Source organism: Pipistrellus kuhlii, unplaced genomic scaffold, assembly GCF_014108245.1.
Source record: "Pipistrellus kuhlii isolate mPipKuh1 unplaced genomic scaffold, mPipKuh1.p scaffold_m20_p_15, whole genome shotgun sequence".
NCBI lineage: Eukaryota > Metazoa > Chordata > Mammalia > Chiroptera > Vespertilionidae > Pipistrellus > Pipistrellus kuhlii.
In genome coordinates, this window is record NW_023425460.1 from 8,228,010 (window position 1) to 8,248,418 (window position 20,409).

Sequence of the window (20,409 nt, forward strand, 5' to 3'; positions counted from 1 at the left end):
GTTGTCTCTAGTCTGGAAGACTACATGGAAAAGGAGCCCAGCCCTAGCTGGTTTGGCTCGATGGATAGAGCATTGGCCTGCGGATTCAAGGGTCCGGGGTTCGATTCCAGTCAAGGGCACATGCCCAGGATGTGGGCTCGACCCCCAGTAGGGGAAGTGCAGGAGGCAGCGATCAATAATTCTCTCTCATCATTGATGTTTATTTTTTATTTTTATTTTTTTATTTTATTGATTTTTTACAAGGAGGAAGAGAGAGGGATAGACAGTTAAAAACACTGATCAGCTGCCTCCTGCACACCCCTACTGGGGATGTGCCAGCAACCAAGGTACATGCCTTTGACCGGAATCAAACCTGAAACCTCTCAGTCCACAGGCTGACACTCTATCCACTGAGCCAAACTGGTTTTGGCTCATCGTTGATGTTTCTATCTCTTTCTCCTTCTCCTCTCTGAAATCAATAAAAATACATTTTTTATAAAGAAAGGGGGGATCAATTGGGGGAAAAGGAGACATATGTAAAACCTGAGACAATTAAAAAAAAAAAAAAAAAAGGAGTCCATAAGATTGTAGAACTAAAGAAATGGAATTTGTATTCCTCCCAGAGTCTGTATTATTTTTTAGTCCAATTCTTCATGAGCAAAAGGAAGAGAAAAGTGGCTCTTCAGAGCGTGAAACGGAGACCAGTGGGTACAGGAGAAAGAAGCACGTTGGCTGCTGATCTGCAATGGTGGCTTCTCTGCCACAGGGAAATGCCAACCCTCAGAGCCAGGGGAGGGCAGACCCTGGAAACCTGGGACAGTTGGGCTGTGGAACTCTATGTTCAAAAGGGATCTCACGCCTTGGCCTGGTGGCTCAGTTGGTTGAAGCATCATCCTGTAAACCAAAAGGTCACAGGTTCAAGTTCAGGTCCAGGCACATACCTAGATTGTGGGTTTGAGCCCCTGTCAGAGGCACATGCGGTAGGCAAACAGTCAATCTCTCTCTCCCTCTCTCTCTCCCTTCTTCTCTCTAAAATCAATAAACAGGTGAGGATTATTCACATACCACTTCACACCCATTAGGATGGCTATTCTAAAAAAAAAATAAAAAGGAAAATAAGTATTGGTGAGGGTGAGGAGAAATTGGAACCCTGTGTGTTGCTTGATAATGGGAATGTAAAATGGGACAGCCATTGTGGAAAACAGTTTGTCATAACCTCAAAAGTTAAATAGAGCTAATACATGATCGAGCAATTCCATTCCTAGGTATATACCCAAAACAATTGAAAACAGACACTTGTACACACACACGCGTGGCAGCATTTTTCACAACAGCCAAAAGGTGAAGCAACTCAACTATCCATTGACAGATGAATGAATAAACAAGTCTGGTATAAGCATGCAATGGAATATTATTCAGCCTTAAAAAGGAATGAAAGTCTGATACATGCTCTAACATACTGTGACCTTTATATGATCCACTTATAGGAGGAACCTAAAATGGACAAATTTATACAGGCAGAAAGTAGAAGAGAGGTTTCCAGGTGTTGAAGGGGAGGAGGGAGGAAGACGGAAGTTTTTTTTATGAGTACAGAGTTTCTGTTTAGAATGATGAAAAAGTTCTGGAAATGAATAGTGGTGATGGTTCATAACAGTGTGATGTACTTAATGCCACTGAACTGTACACTTAAAATGGTTAAAAAAGTATGCCCTGGAAGGTATGGCTCAGTGGGTTGGAATATAGTCCCCTGCACCAAAGGGTTGCAGGTTCGATCCCCAGTCAGGGCTTGTAAGGAGATAACTGATGTTTTTCTCTCTCTCTCTCCCCACCCCCCAGGACTCTAGGATCAGTAAACATATCCCCAGATGAGGAGTAAAAAGAAAAATATGGTTAAAAAGTAGATTTTATATTATGTCTATTTTACCACAATAAAAAATAAATACTTTAGCTGAAACCGGTTTGGCTCAGGAGTAGAGCGTCGGCCTGCAGACTGAAAAGTCCCAGGTTCGATTCCGGTCAAGGGCATGTATATTGGTTGCGGGCACATCTCCGGTAGGGGGTGTGCAGAAGGCAGCTGGTCGATGTTTCTCTCTCATTGACGTTTCTAGCTCTCTATCTCTCTCCCTTCCTCTCTGTAAAAAAATCAATAATATATATATATATATATATATATATATATATATATAGTATTTTAAATGTTTAAAATGATAAATGTCATGTTGTATATGTTTTTTTAAAATTGTCAAAAAAAAAAAAAAAAGGGAAGGATGTGGGGGGGTGTGGGGGTGGGAATCCCATAACACCAGGGTTCTACCAGGCACTGAGAATGACACATGACATGAGAAGGTGGCTGCAAAGATATTCAAAGTCATGAGCTGCCCTGGATGGCTTTGCTCAGTGGTTAGAGTGTCAGCCTGCAGACTGAAGGGTCCCAGCTTCAATTCTAGTCAAGGGCATATGCCCAGGTTGTGGGCTAGATCCCCAGTGGGAGGTGCGCAGGAGGTAGCCGATAATGGTTCTTTCTCATCATTGATGTTTCTATCTCTCTCTCCCTCTCCCTTCCTCTCTGAAGACAATAAAATTATATATTTTTTAAAAAGTCATGAGCTGAAATCAATAAAATTATATATTTTTTAAAAAATCATGGCGGTTTGGATTTGGGGATGGGGGCTAGGAGGAGACAAAGAAACCTATTCACAAAGGAAAAGGATAGTGTGAGAGTCAGAAATGAAAGGCAGAGAAGCTGAGATCCAAAGACGGAGAAATAAATGAGGATCGGCAGGTCTTATTTCGCAGATGAGTCTAAAGTCCGGGTCTTTTCTTTGGCAGGCACACGGGTTTCCACTTTTAATTGCCACAGAGCCTGCGGTGGGTGCCTCCGAGACCTCCATCTCCCACAGTGGTCAGCTGGCAGCTGGTTTCCTGTCTCCTTCTGGAGCTCAGAGACGCCGCCGTGAGTCAATCCTACCAAGGCTTGACTCATTTTTGACCCAGTTTTGCTAATCAAGCCTCATACCCTGGAATGTGGCACTACGGCTCAGAAGGTACGGTGGTGGGAACACGGTGGCAAGACCCGTGCTTCTCGCTCCTTCTTGCATCCATGCCATTTCTTTCTTTTTTTCTTTCTTTCTTTTTTTAAAATATATTTTTTACAGAGAGAAGAGTTAGAAAGGGATAGAGAGTTAGAAACATCGATGAGAGAGAATCATCGATCAGCTGCCTCCTGCACATCCCCCACTGGGGATGTGCCCGCAACCAAGGTACATGCCCTTGACTGGAATCGAACCTGGGACCTTTCAGTCCACAGGCCGACACTCTATCCACTGAGCCAAACCAGTTTCGGCCATCCCATTTCTTTGTAAAGGTTCAAATGAACTGCATTTAAAGTCAGAGAGACTTGGGTTCAAATTCTGGCTTGCCTCTTACAAGTTGTGTGACCTTGGGCAAGTTACTCAACCTCCATGAGCCATGGTTTCCTCATTTGTAAAATGGGGCTACAGCCCTCTGCAGCCTTTCGGGAGGGGGCGGGGGCTGGAGGAGGCGTTTGATGAGATAATGTATAAAATGACTCTCAGCATTTTTGCTTGTCACAAAGAAATTGCCCAGTAGTTAGGGCCATTGTTATTACCACCACTATGATTAGTAACCTGAGATCTTTGATTATCTAGGATCACTTTGCCACAAGAGCAATGGAGACCTAAATCTGGAGCTTCCGTTACCCAGGCTCCGATTGTCCTGGATTTAGAGCTGCAAGACCTACGTCTGACCTGGGCTCCCCAATTTACTAGCTGTGTGACCTTGAGCATTTTTCTTTTATATATATTTTTTAATTGATTTTCTACAGAGAGGGATAGAAAGTTAGAAACATCTATGAGAGAGAATCATCAATCAGCTGCCTCTTGCACAACCCTACTGGGGATGTACCCTCAACCAAAGTACTTGCCCTTGACCGGAATCAAACCTGGGACCTTTCAGTCCGCAGGCTGACGCTCTATCCACTGAGCCAAACTGGTTTCGGCAACCTTGAGCATTTTTCACATTGAGTCTCAGTTCTCTCATTTGTAAAATGAGGGTGACTCCATAGCGTTGTACACGTTGACTAAAGCAATGTGTATAAGAGATTTATAAACAACAACAACAAAAGTACAGAAGTCTAATGCACTTGGATCAGAAGCATGGCTGTACCTGGGCCAAGGTGAGGGTCAGGATGGAAAGCAAAGTTGGGATTGGCACCAGGGCTGTAGAAACAACTGTGATCAAGACCAGGATTGGAAAACTATGGGGAGGGAGGGCATGTTTAGAAATGGGGGGGAGGGAGGGATTGGTAAGGTATGTACACATATAATATTTTAATAATAATAATAAAAAAAAGATCAGGGTTGGCACTGGGGCCAAAGCAAAGGTTTGGGCTGGGATAGGGAGGGAGTCCTGAGCAGGGTCACGGTAGGGGTTTGGGTGGCGGTTTGGATTGGGGCTGGAAAGCCAGAGCTGGTGTGCACTGTCTGAGCCCTGAAGGATACAGCAGTCCTGGGCAGTGATTCACGGTGCAATGACTGCACTGTTGGCATAGGCGCCAACCCAGAGGTCTTGCTTTGAGGGAGAGGAGAATGCAAGACTTAACAAATCCTGAGAGACTCGTGGAAGGGCAGGCCTTCAGGGAGATGGTCTAATTGCAGCAGTTCAGCCACCTCATTTCCTTCTTCCTTCTCCCCCCACCTGGTAGGTAGCTAAGCCCCATGAAGGATCAGCCTACCTCCTCCTGCACAGCGCTGCTCCTAACAGCTCTCATAATCCCTCCTCCATCCATCACCCATCATTGGCCTCCATCCATTCAACGAAGGTCTATGGAATACTTACCATTTGCTAGTAAGCACTCTGCCTGACGCTGAGGACCCAGCCATGATGGAAGCAGATGTGTTGTCTGTTCCCAGGGAGTTTCCATCTAGCAGGACAGACAGATAATACAGTCGATTTGTGTATTTGTGGTAGTAGATTCTAAAATCAGCTCAGAGGCGAAGATTACAAAATTTATTCTTGAGAATCTCTCAGGTCACCAGGACCTTGGCATTGAGAAGCACACAAAAAAGCCAAGATGTAACATCAGTGTCTCTGTGTACTTTGGGTGTGACCCGGGGGCAATACATGTCAAGATCTGGCTTTTCATGGTGGAGTGTGACTTTAAAGAGAGGAACGTCTTCGTGTCATGCTCTTTTCGCTGAGTATGTATAGGTAGGTGTGCACTAAGCTAACTGTATTCACGATGGGAGTCCAGTGTAAACACAAATCACACCAACATGTTTCTCATTATTGTAACTACGTCAAGGAGGAATACAGTTCCCTGTGAAAACATACAGTGAAGGGACATGACCAAACAAAAAAGAGCGAATGATGTGAAAGGCTTCCCTGAGGAGGTGACATTTAAGCCGAGTCCTAAAGGGTCATAAAGGGGAAAAGAACTTCCCAGGCAGAGGGATTGCTGTGAGGCAGAAAGGAGCTCCTTGCATCTCAGGGACTCACGGCCAATCAGCTTGGAGATGCCGAAGAGATAATGAAGGGCCTCCCAAGTCGGTCCCCAAAGGGAGGTCCTATTCCACACGTTCTGATGACTTGTATATAACACGGAGGTATGGAGGTCTGAACTCGGGGATTTCAATAACTGAGAGCACAGGGCTAGAGAAACCAAAATAACCACTCAACACGTCTTAGACTCTCTGGGCTAGCTTTCCTGTAGGCGGCAGAGAAGAATAAGAAACAAGGCAGTGGGATTCCTAGCGACAGTGGAGTGGCCTACACGTGGACATACGCCAAAGGTTCCAAGCTCAGAGGCGGAGCAGGTACTGTCAAGGATAAAGCAGGCTGAGCCCAGGACAATAGGGTGGAGTGGGGACCACGGCAGACTGGAGAGCTCTTATCTAGTTTAAAGGGGCAACTGCTATTCAATTCCTGCCAAACGTTAGCAAGTGGGAAGGCGAGGACCAGCTAGATCTTCCATATTGTAGCAGAGGCTGTGAGTTCCAGCTTCCTCCGGACTTTGGGGTCTACTTTTTCCTCCTGGACAGCAGGCGAGCTATTCCCCAGGAATTAGCACCACCCTTACCCGTCCTCTCTCACAGTGCACTGTAGCTCCCAACCAATGACTGTTTAGTGGATAAACATGTCAATACTTTTGTCCTCAAGCAAGATCACTCTGAGAGCCAAACAGGTTTGGCTGAGTGGATAGTGTCAGCCTGCGGATTGAAGGGTCCCAGGTTCGATTCTGGTCAAGGGCATGTACGTTGGTTGCAGGCACATCTCCAGCGGGGGGTGTGCAGGAGGCAGCTGGTCAATGTTTCTCTCTCATCGATGTTTCTAGCTCTCTATTCCTCTCCCTTCCTCTATTTAAAAAATCAACAAAATATATATTTTTAAAAAGATAATTTTTAGAGGTGTGTTCTACACTACTTCCCCAAGATCCCCAGGAGAATTAAGCTATAGATGCCCATATGGTAACTTTCTTGACCACTCACCCTAATGACCTCCTCCCTTTCCTTCCCTGTCCACTTCTCCACTCCCTAAACTGGAGTTTCCCAGGGTCACCAACCACATAAACTAATTGCAACTGCAACCTGTCTCAGGGTCTGCTTCTGGGAGAGACCAACCTAAGGACAAAAAATGTTAAGAAATATTTGAGTCCTGCCCCGGCCAGTGTTGCTAAGTGGTAGAGCATTGGCCTGTGAACGGAAGGATCATGGGTTCTATTCCCAGTCAGGGACACGTACTTGGGTTATAGGTTTGATCCCTGGTTCCAGTTGGAGCTTGTGTGGGAGGCAACCAATCAATGTGTGTCTCTCACATCAACGTTTCTCTCTTTCTCTCCCTCCCTCCCTTGCAGACTCTTAAAAAAAAAAACATCAATGAAAAAAATATCCTGGAGTAGATTAACAACAACAACAACAACAAGAAAAAGAAAAGAAAGAAAGAAAGAAAGAAAGAAAGAAAGAAAGAAAGAAAGAAAGAAAAGAAGGAAAAGAAAGAGATATTTGAGCCTGCCTGGAGTGGCTCAGTTGGTTGAGCATCATCCTGAGAACCGAAAGGTTGCTGGTTCAATTCCTGGTCAGGATACATGCCAGGGCTGCTGGCTTGATCCCTAGCAGGCGGCATGCTGGAGACAGCTGATGTTTCTCTCTCACAGCGATGGTTTTCTCTTTCTCTCTCCTTTCCACTCTCTCTAAAAGTCAATAGTAATAATAAAGGAAATATTTGAAATCTAGATTTCTTTTTTTTTTAAATCCTCACTTGACATACTTAGTGAAAGGAAGGGAGAGAGAGAAGCATAAATATGAGAGAGAAACATTGATCGGCTGCCCCCACAGGGGATCGAACCCGCAACCCAGGGATGTGCCCTGACCAGGAATTGAACCAGCAACCTTTTGGTGCACAGGACGACAGCCAACTGGGCCGCGCTGGCCAGGCTACATTCCTTTTTATGTTAAAACTTTCCAATTAAAACGGCGCGTGTCAACAGAAACAGGTTTGAAATCTGGATTTGACCAACATTCGTTTATTTGGGAGGTGATGTAAATGAAGGCTTCACCTGTCTTTCTGATAGCAATCAACCAGGAAAGGAACGCATCTGCTAAAGAAAAATGGTTACGGAAAATTTGCATGAGAAAGTCCTAAACACGGAGGCGACTCGTGCGGCCTGGAAATGACTGCTGGAAACACAGACTTGGAGGAGCCAGGATGAACGCTGCTGCTCACGGTTCACTGCTGAGAGCCGCCTCCTCCTCCTCCTCCTCCTCCTCCTCCGAATCCGCCCCAGCAGCCACCACTCCCGCCAGGGTAAGTCCCGTGGGGAAGTGTCAGAACCAGGCAAGCCCAGCAGCCACCCACACCAAACTGGTTCTGCAGCAGGAGTGAGTGACAAGCCAGGGCAAGCTGGCTGGAGGGTCTTCAGAATCAGACACTCCTGCTGGCTATGAGATAGCTGCCCTCCGCTCTCTTCTCTGCACAGCCTCAGCCCAGCTTGCCTGGCCCCTTGGTGCAAGGAAAGGCCCTAAGAGTGTGGGTGTGAGGAGCTGGCAGGGGGACCCGTGAGCCCCCCTCCCACACACACACCGCTAGACAAGCTGGCTTCCCAGGTAGTCAGTCATCCAGCTCCGCCACCCAAAGCGCTGACGGGAGGCACTGTCATCCCGCGGCTGCAGAGAGGAAGGCGCCAGGCCCGGAGGACGGAGGGCTGCGCCTGGCTGCGGTGCCCAGACAGGCCCGCGGGTGACAGGCAGCGCCGTATGCCCAGGCTCTCTCCGGCAGTGTTTGCAGAGCCTGCCTGCGCTATTTTCGGTTCCTTTGTCATCACTGCAGGCAGAGTGGACTGGAGGAGACTGATTAGAAGGGAAAGAACCGGTTTAGCAGAGCGGGGCTGTTGGGAATTGCTTCCCCGAGTTGGCACCAGACCCCCGGGCAGAAAGGCCTGGTATCAAGGCTTCTGAGGCTCTGAGCAAGCAACCTGTCAGACCAGAGAGACCAAGAGGAGGAATGTGAGGCTCGGGGGCTCGCGGCTATAATTCCCGTCTCGGGAATAATCACGGCAATAATAATACTTTGTTATAAATGTGCTTTATAATATCTGAGATATTATAGACATGATCTCATCCGTTCCTCACCGCAGTCCTATCAGGCAAGCAGGCATTACTCACCCCACCTTACACCTAAGGAGTCTGAGATACGCAAAAGTAAAGGACCCTCTCAAGTGGCAGCGGCAGCGCCTGAATCAATAGCAGGCAGGGGTTTGGGAACCCGGACTTGCACATCTAGAAGTCTCTGTTGGAAGAGGGGGGACTCAGGGAGAGAAGAGGAGCCTTGCGCTTCTGCCGTGGCTCCCGGAAATGTGGGCTGCAAAGGTCCTGGGCGAGGAACGGCCCCACCCACAGCTGCTGCCGGTGGCTGCATGGGGAGCCCGGCCTTTCAGGCCCAGGTGAGTCCCCGCCCGCTCCGGGCCTCCCGGCAGAGGCGGCGCCGGCACATGCCTCTGCCTCAGGGCTGCAGCCGGGAGGGGCTGCGGGCACCAACGGCATTTTCTGGAGTGGCTGAGCCAGGCTCCCACCCCAGAACCCTGGTTGGGTTTCTGGTCACATCCAAATGGCTGAGGAGGGAGCTGCTTTTGGACAGAAAAGGAGCAGAGAGAGCCAAGACTCCAGCCTGAAGCCACCTCAGCTGTTTCTGGGGCTCTGACTCAGAAGCTGCTTCTCAGGAATGTTGAGCACGTGGGCCTCGGAGCCTCGGGTCCAGGCACAGTGGAATGAACAGCTGTGTGTGTGCGTGTGGGGGGGGGGGGGGGGAGGGGGGGGTCTTACCCTCCTCTCTCTTCTCTGAAAATACTTCTCCCAGAGGAGCCCCACCAGGGGCACATCCAAGACTCAGCCTGGAAGGCCCTCTCCCCTCCTCCAGGAAGCAAACCTTCCCAGACCACTCAGCCCCCAGGGATCCACCCAGCAACCACTGACCTTAGCCACCCATTGGCACTTATCTAAATACCACATTTTTAAAAATATATTTTATTGATTTTTACAGAGAGGAATTGAGAGGGATAGAGAGTTAGAAACATCGACCAGCTGCCTCTTGCACACCCCCCACTGGGGATGTGCCCGCAACCAAGGTACGTGCCCTTGACCGGAATCGAACCCGGGACCTTTCAGTCCGCAGGCCGAGGCTCTATCCACTGAGCCGCACCAGTTTCGGCTAAATACCACATTTTAAGGGTATCTGTTTCTACCCCTCTCTGAAATTGATTTCAGAGAGGAAGGGAGAGGGAGAAAGAAATAGAAACAGAATCATTGATCGGCTACTCCTTGTACACAGCCTGGGCCACACCCCCACGTCTGGGGAACCTGCTTCCTTCCCAAGCAAAGCTCCAGGCCATTCGGAGGAAGGGGAGCAGAGAAGCTGTGCCCAGGTGGCCTGGCACTGCCTTGCAGCCAGCACCTGCCCCAGCCCCAGATGTCCTCAGGCCTGCCGGGAGCCTCTGGACATCCTTTCGGTCCAGAGAGCAGGGGGCTCTGCAGTGATTCTCCAAATGCAGGCCAGGTCCTTTCCTCCGCATCTCGCCCTTATTTAATTTCTCTGGAGCAGGTAGCTATCCCAGGGGCTAATCCCCAGGGAAATGAGACCCAAGGAGAACTTGGATCAGAAATCATGTCAGCAGCTTACCACGCACCACAGTCATCTTTTGTTTCACTGCATACTTCCTTAGATCATGAGAGCTGGGAAGGCAGAGACAGAGCCTGTCTTGTCCACTGAGCCAGTCCCAGGTTTAACACAGGACGCGGTACCCAGCGGGCGCTCAGGAGGGTGCTCCGTGCTTGTGTGTTGATTTGGCTAACTGAGGGCCCCTGGAACCTGCCAGCACACTCCTGCAATCTGGCTCTCACCAGCGACGTTTATTCTGGCGCTAACCGATCCCATGTCCGGGGATCTGGTGATCTATTGGAAGACACTGAGGCCACGGATACTGATGGGCTGTCTCTGGGGCCTCGGGTTCTAGGGCAGTCTTGGGGTTGAAAATGACTCCTGCAGGGAGTCAGCTGAGTAAGCCACAAGCCTGTTGGCTCTGTAAAACCGGACCTACGGCGGCCTCTAGTGGACAAGTGGAATTACTGCCCTTCTGTGGGGGAGTCCATCTTCCTCACCTCTTTGCCCCAAGGATCTCCAGGATCTCCATCCGTTGGCCCAGGGTCTAGAGAGTACAAGGTGCACCACCAGCAAGATAGTGGGCCACACAGAACAACAGAGCGGCCACCCAACAGACCAGTGCATTAAAGAGCACCCATTATGCACAGTACCTAGTATTCTAATGAAATCCATGAGGCGGGAAAGGGAGATACAGGAATAAGACAATGGCTCTGCCCTTAAGAAGCCTATGATCTAATTGAGAAGGCAAAACTAAATTTAAAAAAAATCAAACAGCAAGCCTGACAAGAGCTGAGTTCAGTGGATCAGCACAACCTCTCTTGTGCCTCAGTTTTCTCATCTGTGACATGGGGTTTTATAACATTTACCTTGCAGGGTTATTTGGAGATTAAAGTAAGACGATGGAGAGAAAACATTCCATTGTTGTTGTTGTTATTCAAGCAGTCTATGTTCATCATTTAAGTATTTAAAAGCTTGTCTGAGGAAGAGAAAAAAATTCACACAAACACCACTATCAGAGATAAGTACTGTTAATCAAACAATGTACATTCTTAAGCATGTTGAGCATGTCTGCAGGAGCAGGGCATTCTGGGAGTGGTACAGAATCACAAGACTGACTAGAATTGCAGAGGATCTAGACAGTTATACATGAGCGAGCATTCACACTTAATTCTGAAGGAAACAGCATTTCAGCAAAGATGTGGCCTACTACAAGTGACATTATTTCCTGCAGATCTCTACCTACATGTTTGCCTAAGCAGAGAGGCCTTCCCTAACCTCTCTGTATTAGATAACACCTCCATCCCCTTTTCTTGTTTTAATTTTCTTCATCGCACTTACCACCAACTCACATATTAAATATCTGTGTACAGTTTGTCCCTCTCAACAGGAGGGAGCTTCTTGAGGGCAGAGACATGCCCTGAAAAGAGTAGGTGTTCAATTAAGAGAGGGGGAGGAAGGGAGGGAAAGGAAATATAAAATGGAGTTGGCAAAGTTAAGAGGGCTATTGCAGTAACTCTGGAGGGTAAGGAGGCCCAGTCTAGGATGATAGGAAGGAAATGGAAAAGATGGAATAAATATACTGTTATTGGTTTCTAATCATACACAAGATGATGATAATAACAACTTTTTATTTAGCATCAGTCATTGAGCCATTTACCCATAAGCATTATCAGTAAATTATTTTAACAGCCCTACAGTGAAAGTTAAGACATCTTTATTTTACCGTTGAAGAACATGAAGCTGCCCTAGCTGGTTTGGCTCAGAGGATAGAGTGTTGGCCTGAGGACTAAAGGGTCCCAGGTTCGATTCTGGCCAAGGGCACAGGCCTGGGTCGTGGGCTCAATCCCCAGTAGGAGGCATGCAGGAGGCAGCCAATCAGTGATTCTCTCTCATCATTGATGTTTCTCTCTCTCCCTTCCCCTCTGAAATCAATATATATATTAATCGGCAGCCAGCCAATCTATCTTTTTTATTTATATATATGAAGCTTATAGAGTTTAAGTAATTTGCCCAAAGTCACACAATTAGTAAGAGGCAGAATTCAAACCCGGCTCTGGCCCCTAAGTGAGATAAGGAATGAGTCAAAGTTGACTCCCAGATTCTGAACCGTCATTGCCAGGATAATCATGTCACTGTCTGAGCAAAAGAAACTGGAGAAGAAAACTAATCAAGAGTGGTTTGGGGAATAATTATAATAATTAATGTTTATTGGGCCCTTATTGTTCACTCTTCTTACATGTGAATAATTTTCTTTTTTCTAAAACCCTGTGAACATGGGCCAGGGGGCTCAGTGGGCTGGGCATCATCCCGCGCCCTGAAAGGCTGCTGGTTCGGTCCCAGGTCAGAGCACACGCTGGGGCTGTGGGCTTGATCTCTGGCGGGGTGAATGCAGGGGGCAGCCAGCCAGTCAATCTTTTTTTCCCCTTAAGTTTTTAAAATGTTTTTATTGATTTTTATAGAGGATGAGAGAGGGATAGAGAGACAGAAACATCAATGAGAGAGAAACATCACTGACGGGCTGCCTCCTACACACCCCCTATTGGAGATAGAGCCCGCAACCAAGCATGTGCCCTGACCAGGAATTGAACTCGGGACTCCTTGATTCATGGGTTGATACTCAATCACTGAGACACACTAACCAGGCCAGCCCATCTATCTTGATCAATATTTTGCTCTCACATCAATGTTTCTCTCTCTCTCTTTTCCTCTCCTTTTCTCTCTGCCTCTCTCTAAGAATAAAATAATAAAAACCCGTGAGATGAGTACTATTGTTATCCCTATTTTGCAGATGAGAAAACTGAGGCACAGAGAAGTTACGAAACTTGCAGGCTCCCACCATTAGAAAGAGGCAGAGCCAGGATTTGTCTTCAGTGTTTTTAACCACGGTGATACTGCTTCTCGGTTGGGTTCTTTTGATTTTGGGTCATCTTTAATTTGAGGGGGACAACAGGACATTCGAGTGGGAATATCCGGAGGGTAATATCTTTATTGAGGTCTGGGATCTAAGAGCCTCTGGACCAGCTCTGGAAACCAGAAAGATGGACATTGGTCCTCCCTGAGGTCCACTCGCCGATAAGCCCACCCACAACTAGTTACGTCTGGACGGTCCCCAGCTTATGCCCTGTCTCTCCACTCTCCATACCCTCCTTCCACCCGCCCTTCCCCCTCTCCCCCCATCACCCAGCTTCCCTGCCACAGCCTCTCTGTTTCAGGGCCTGATGCACACTCTCCTTTCCCCCAGCAATGCCTCACCTGACCCCCACCTCCCCTGCCGCCATCCCTCCCCTCCTTCCATGTCCCCCACAAAGCCTTTTCTGACTATCCCGACGTACCTGATGGCTTTCCCTTTAAAACTCTCATCTACTCTGCCTTTACCTTCTGTGAGTTGAGTGCTGTGGGGGAGGAAGACGCTTCCCTCTGCTGATCCAGTAATTAAATTTTTAAAAAGACGTTAACAAGAGAAGATTACCAAATTTAATTACAGACATACATTTGGGAACCCCACGTACATGAGTCAGAGACCCCACCCACATGCAGGGACAGAAAGTTAAAAGGAGGTACACACGGCATTCTGAGCTGCGGGGATGAGGTGGGTAAGGTGCCTGGGGCCCTCAGGGGGCCTTGGCAGGAATGGGAAGTTTGCCCAATCCTGTAGCGAGGTCAGGGAAGGTTATCTCTGATCACCTCTTCCTATGGGCAAGCTCCCTCCTTCAGACTCCTGTAGGCAGTTAAAGGGGCAGGGCGGGAAGTTTCTCTCCAGCCTGCGGGGTCTCAGTTGCCTTTAGCTCAGAAGGATCCGCACGCCTCAGAGGCCCATCATGGAGGGACCATTCTGAACCCACTACGGTACCTACTACACGCCAGGCACATTAGACACGGCGGGTACCGGCATGGCTACCAACAGACACAGGCCCTGTCCTCAGGGGCAGAGCTTTGAAAAATGGTGACTGGGACGGTCATTAGAAGGATTTGGTCTGATCAATAGGCCAAGGGGAGCTCCCATCGGAAAGGGACAGCTGGGCAGGGAGCGGGAGGCGAGGCCTGGGGAGGGAGGGGTGATTCAGGCAGCGTTTGTTCAAAGCCCCAGAGGCTGTCTAGGCTGCTCATCTCTGGTCTTGTACTGTCACGGCATAGTAAGAAGGTAGGACATTTCCAGAACAAAGGGAATGGGGAAACTAAGACAGGTGGTTAAACAGCAGTTCTCAGCCACCTGGTAAATCCTGTCTCCCCTAAGCCAAGGATACCTGAGAGTAAATGGTCCGCCTTTCTCCTCGCCAACCAGCAGGAAATAGCTTAAGTCACCCCACGGAGGCAGTCAGGGAGCAGAATTCAAGCAGTGTCATTTGCCAACCACACCCAAGGACAGACAAATGAAGAGAATGAATCTCGTTTTAGCACCTCAGCAAAATGTTGATGGATATTTTCTATTGATCTGCCCCCTAAGATCTCCCCTACATGCCCGGCCTTTAACAAAACACCTGAAAATGGCCCAGCCGGTGTGCCTCAGTGGCTGAGCATTGACCAGTGAACCAGGAGGTCAGGGTTTGAGTCCCCGTCAGGGCACGTGCCCAGGTCATGGGCATGGTCCCCAGGGAGGGGCGCGCTGTGACTCTCATCGCTGATGTTTCCAGCTCTCCCTCCCGCTCTCTCTGAAATTGAAACAACAAGATCAACAAACCTGAGCATGGAGGTCCCAGGGCGCTCTCCCTCTGGGGAGCATGCTCATGCTCTCCCCTCCCCTTCCCCTGCCCCACTGGCACTTACTTATCCTCTAAGGGGCTCCCTGATGTCTGGCTGCCATCAATAAATTATTTCTTGCTTTTCTACACTTTGTCTCTGGATTGAAATCTTTCCCTCAAGAGGCCCTCTGTCTTGCCGGTAACCGTACCATTGTCTTATTTTCAGGCTTATCTTCTTGCCCCTAGTGAGTAAAGCTCCTTCAAGACGGGGCCTATTCTGGCCCATCCTTCTCTCTCCTATAGGAGCTAGGACAGAAGCTCACCCAGAGCAGAGAGGTAGTTGTCTAAAGGGATGAACTATCTCTGTTCTGGCTGTTTCCGCAGAACCCCTCAGCACGCCCGCCCCCAAGCCCCCAGAGCTCTGGGGAGTCCTCCTGAGCCCATCTCCATGCCCCTCCTCATGTCCGCCAAGCAGCAGCCTCATGCCCTGCTCCGGGCCGAATGGACGTCCGTCCTTGATAAAGGTATCTCCTGGCACAGAGCTGGGGTTCCCGGCCTCATGCCTCAGTGGGCACGGAGGCAGCCTGCCCTGGCGGACTCCCCGTGACCTGCAGGGTTTGGGGGAGCACCAGGGTGGTTGTGTGAGGACAGTGGGTTCCCTGGGGCCTCCGAGTCCTGTTCTCCTGCTGCTTCCCGCCTTGCCCACTCTGTGCCTGTCACACCAGCCTTCTTCCCACCCCTGAGATGTACTGTGACTATTTTCATCTCGGGCCTTTGCTGCTGTTCCCTCCACCAGGAATGCTTTGTCCCAGATCTTCGAGTGACTGCCTCCTTGTCATCATTTAGATCTCCCTTTGTTGTGGTGTCACCCCCATCTTGCAAAGGACGTCTCAAAAAGTCGAATTATGGCGGCATACGAGGGAGCAAAAGCGCTCCAGACCTCGCAGCCCCGAACAGCTTGCCGCTCTGGCTTATACTGGCAGCATATCACAGAGGTATCGATTATGTCTTTGGGTCTGGGATGAGGAAATGGTTTCCCAATTTTACAGAAGTGAAACTGAGCAAGTTAGTTATCCAAAGTATCTACGAATCATTGAGTCAACACATTATCTGAGAGCACCGGGACAATTTAGAGTAATTGTGCTGTCCAGATGCCGGGACCACTGAGTCAACAGGAATGCACTATCTGTAGCTACTGGGGCCATTTAGGATAACTGATCTGTCCTGGTTCCCAGGAATGTGCTGCGATGACCAGTGAGATCACAACCAATGGGGCATTCAAACCATCATCAAGGGAGTATTCGATCAAACATAAGTTCAGAAAATAAAAATAACTTACAATTGCCGAAACCGGTTTGGCTCAGTGGATAGAGCGTCAGCCTGCAGACTGAAAGGTCCTGGGTTCGATTCCAGTCAAGGGCATGTTCCTTGGTTGCGGGCACATCCCCAGTAGGGGTTGTGCAAGAGGCAGCGGATCGATGATTCTCTCTCATCGATGTTTCAAGCTCTCTGTCCCTCTCTCTTCCTCTCTGTAAAAAAAATCAATAAAATATATTTAAAAAATAATAACTTCCAATTGTTTTATCAAACAAATAAGTACAGAAGCCAAACAGCAGTTTCCACCTGAGATGATTGCCACCAGGCTTCACCTTGACAGCCACTTTCTGAGAGCAGCCTGTTTGAGAACCTCAGTTAAGTAATTCTGTAGCTCCCCTCTCCCCTCGGCCCCATCCCATCCCATTGCGTTATTTTATTTTCTCTGTAGAGTTTAGTCTAAAACGACCTCTTTTTCTGGGTCTGTTGCCTACCTACAAGAATGTAAATTCTGAGGGCAGGAGTTTTATAGGATTGTTTTCTCCTGTTTCCTAAGTGACTGGAACAAGTGCCAATCAGATGACATGAAATGAATGAATGAGTGAACGAATGAAGGAGACACCTCTAAGCGAGCGCCTGGATGTGGGACTGGGACTAGATTGGGATAAATCCACTTTGGATGTAAGATTCCAATCTAGATCCCATTGGTGGTTGAAGCATATCCGAATGGAACCTCCACACCATTTACAACAAAGATCCAGAGGTGGTCTATGCTGCTGCTCTTTATTCACTTCCTGTCCGTCGGTCACCCTGGCTCTACCACCCGTTAGCTATTTGCTCTTAGGCAAGCGGCCTCGCCTTTCTAAACTTGAGTCCCTCTTCTGTAAAACGGGCTGAGGCTCCTCCTCGCACAGGGTGAGGGTGAGGATGAAAAGGCTTAGCTTATGTAAAGTGCTCAGTGCGGTGTCTTGAACGTAGCCAGCTCTCCCTAAACTGTAGTTACCATCGTGGTGTTAATTATCTTCACCTCACCTCTCTGTCATTCCCATTCCAGCTTTCCCTCTGCGCCTGAGCAGCACCCTGTGTGCCTCAGGCCTGCCCACCAGGGGGCCCCCCCACACTGCTCTTCCTGCCCTGCTCGTCCCTGCTTGCCTGGGCAGCCAGCCCCTCGCCTCGGCACCTCTCATTTTCCTCTGATGACAGCTCTGTCACCTCTCCGCCAGTGCTCCCTTTCGTCCCAAATATCTTGGCCTCTTGCCCCAAATTCTTCATTCTTTCCACAAATAGTTACTGGGCACCTACCACGGCCTGCTAGGTCTCATGCTGGGGGTTGAGGATACAAGGCCATCTCAGATGCCCTCTGATTTAAGGAGAGCACAGTCTAAGGGGTCTTGGTGGAGAGGTGCAGAGGCAGAGGGAGCCCTGGCCTGGGCTCGACCACGGGGAGGCTAGAACCAGACTGCTCTTGGGCTGGAAAATGGGCGTTCCTCACCTTCCACACTCCTGCAAGTCACGTGAAAATCTGAACCTGTTAAGATCCACCAGAGACTAGTCTTTTCAAACAAATTACTCAATTCAAGCACCTCACACCCTTTGCTTCAGTCCTCACCCCCAGGATCCTCAGCCTCTCACCCCAGTTTCTCATCCCCCGTGCCCAGCCCTTCGGCCCCTCACCTCCATATCTCCGCGTCTCTGTTAAGAAATACTGCAGTCGTTGATTGAATCCGTGGTTCTTAATCTCTTTTTTTCAGCTCCTGAACACCGGAGGGATGGGACAATGTGGCTTGGTGGGGAGTGGTTCTCACAGGGGATGGGTCGTAACAACTTTTCTGTGGTTGTGATTGGATGTGCCTTCAGGAGAGAGAAGGGCATCCCTCACCCCCTCCGAAATTTGGGAGTTGCTTGTTTAAAATTTTTCATGTGTCTTTCCTTATCTTTTTTTAAATATGTATATTTTTATTGATTTCAGAGAGACAGAAACATCAATAATGAGAATCATTGATAGGCTGCTTCCTGCATGCCCCCCACTGGGGATTGAGCCAGGCATGTGCCCCTGACCGGGAGTCAAACCATGACCTGGGTCATAGGTCGATGTTCAACCACGGGGCCACACCAGCCAAACTTCTTCTCTTTCCTGTCCTCATTATAACATTTTCTCACTAGTCTCAAATGCCTCACCACAAATACTTCTCTCAGAGTCCTTGGAGAGAGGCCATGACCTCATCACCCCTAATTCTCCAAAATTAGTCATAGAATCTTAAAGTTGGAGGGCACCGCAGCAGCCACTGGTCCAGTGAGTTTCAAACTTCTCTCGGGGACTTTTTTTTTTTTTTTTTTTTTTAAGTCAGGGACTCTCTCCTTCAACAAAATCGTACGTGGAACCCTGATATATGTTGAGCAGCTGCTAGGGCATGGCCATGGAAACTGTAGGGTGCTGTGTCCCGTGGATTGAAAAACCATTCATGGGCACAAAACTGAATTCTTTTCAAATTTACTTTACAGCATCCCCTCACAAACGGGTAACTATTCTTTGTTCCCAAGCGTGTCCGCCCCCTTGCATGTAAGCACCTCATTTCCAACTGCTCCGTTTCCCTCACGTTCGGAGAATAAGTACTTTTCTCCTCTAACACTGCATTCCAAAGTCAGAGAGGGAAGCTCCTCTCCTTCAGGGCAGTCCCAGGGTGTAATTTCCAGGGCCTTCGAAGAGAAAGATGGGGCAGGACGGCGGGCGGAGGGTCCCACCCATCAGGCCCTCCAGGGACGATCAGGGCACCTATTTCCTGTGTCATCCCCAGCGCCCGGCTCGGCTCTGCGGCACCACAAGGCCTGAGTGCCGGTGCTGCCCAGGGGACTGGCTGCAACCGGAACCGCAGCTACTGGACCCCTGGAGGTTGCCATAGATACTGAGGTGCAGGGAGCCAGTGAACTCGTTATTATTTAAATGTATCTCTCCTCTAATTGCGGTGGGGTAGCTGGAGGTTGTGTGGGTGCTGCAGCAATGGGGGTCCAGGAGGGTGTGTGTGTGTGTGTGTGTGTGTGTATTGCCACTGCGGCCACCACGTCAGAGTCTGAGCTGTTGAGAGAGGGAGGGAGGGAGTCAGGGAGGGAGATGGGAGGGAGACCTAGAAAGGGAAAAGGAGAGAATGATTTGAGTTTCCTTCTAATAGTTGTCCATTCGAATTCTCCACTTTATTTGGATGTCTCACAAAGAGGCGGCGCCAAGCACGTAGTAGGCAGCTGATCAATGTTGTTGAAAGGAGGCTGGGTCTGCTTAACCCATGACTGTGAGGCAGTCCTGAGGCTTCACCCCAATGTTTTTCTCATCACTCCTGCGTTTACCCAGAAACTCGATGCGAAGGGCTTTATATGGTCGCTCTGAAGCACCGTCCACAGCGGTCCCCTCTCCCCGCGGGCACGGGAGAGGCCAGGGATGCGGCCCTGGCTGACGGTGCCCGGGATCTGGGACTCCAGGGCAGTGCTGGTCTGTGTTCCTGCGTGTTCCGCCCTCTCTGTGTTCTCACTCCACCTTGTGATAATGAACATGGAGGTTCAGCACCTGGAGGTCAGGAACCAAGCGGCCTTGAGGGCTTGGGGAAAGCACATGGATGATGAACTAACAGGCAGCCCCTGTTTGGGAGTGCACTCTGCCTTCCAGGCGACCGACAGACACTCATGGCTTACTGTCCTTGCCTCGTACACAGTCTCACTGCCCCACGCTGGGACCTGAAACCAGGCTCTCACCCGGGTTCAAGATAGGAAGTGGCCTTCCTCCTCAGCGCCTTACTTCCTGTTGCCTGGGGAGGGGTGGGGCATGGTGTTCTGTCACCTCAGCCCTTTCCTTCTTGGTCCTTTCTGCCCTCCTCCCAGGCAATCTGTTCACGTTTCCCTCTGGTGTTTGCCTAATGTTCCCCACTGGGCAGTCTGGGTTTTGGGACTGGCTCCCAGGACTTTTGGGGTAAGGACAGGAGCCCTCTTGGGGAGCTCTGCTCCACCCACCCCCCTCAGGGAGGTGGCCTGGGAGGCTGGGAGGACTCTCAGAGGCCCAGCAGCCTTCTGCAGGCAAGCCAGCCTGCTGACAGCGGAGGCCTGACTCCCAGTGGGCGTCCTGCTGTAATCAAGACTGAGCTGCAGCAGCAGTTGGCTGAGCGCCGCCTGCCTACCCGCCCGGGTGGGGCTAGCCCCTGACTTGGGGTCCAGAGGTCCGGGCAGGTCAGGTACCTGCCCGTCAGCTTCCCCTCTACCTAGACAGTTGTGGGCCTGGGTGCCA